Source organism: Penaeus monodon, chromosome 21 (genome assembly GCF_015228065.2).
Source record: "Penaeus monodon isolate SGIC_2016 chromosome 21, NSTDA_Pmon_1, whole genome shotgun sequence".
NCBI lineage: Eukaryota > Metazoa > Arthropoda > Malacostraca > Decapoda > Penaeidae > Penaeus > Penaeus monodon.
In genome coordinates this window covers 18,878,761-18,879,173 of record NC_051406.1, presented here as the reverse complement: position 1 = coordinate 18,879,173, position 413 = coordinate 18,878,761, and the positions used below count along the sequence as shown (strand labels likewise).

Here is a 413-nt window from a genome sequence, read left to right as displayed (position 1 = left end):
CACATCATCATTTCGTCCTCATTTCTTTACCCATATTGAAATGTTTGCAACACCGCCCCAGCGCGGCGGATGGATTCCGAAAGAGAACGAACCACAGCGAAACTTCCGACGCCTCGGGCCACAGCAAGGTCTCGTGTACATGCATCGGGTCCGAGGTCCGAGGCAAAGCGAGAGGTGGCAGTGACGATCGTGACGTGGTCTCTCTAGGAGTGTTCTGAAAGAGGGAAATTCGGTGAGGTTACCTGGAAGACAGAACGGGTGGGGTTGTGTGCGTCTGCGCTTTTGAGGATTACCTAATCGTCCGTGATTAGGTGCCACGAGTTGACACCGTATTTTTTCTCACGCGCGTGTCCTTTTGCTATACCGTTTATTAGTCGCAGTGTTTAATTGCTTAGTTTTTGTGTCATTCATCA

At 50.4% G+C, this 413-nt stretch overlaps 1 protein-coding gene across 1 annotated transcript in view; it reads left to right on the top strand.

Annotated features, from left to right (window-relative positions):
- Positions 1–96: 96 nt before the first annotated feature.
- The window catches only part of LOC119586298 (leukocyte elastase inhibitor A-like), a 6,800-nt gene continuing 6,483 nt past the window's right edge, over positions 97–413 (top strand). The window contains exon 1 of the mRNA XM_037935004.1: positions 97–232. The gene's annotated coding sequence lies outside the window, so the exon portion shown is untranslated. The remainder of the gene's footprint in view (positions 233–413) is intronic.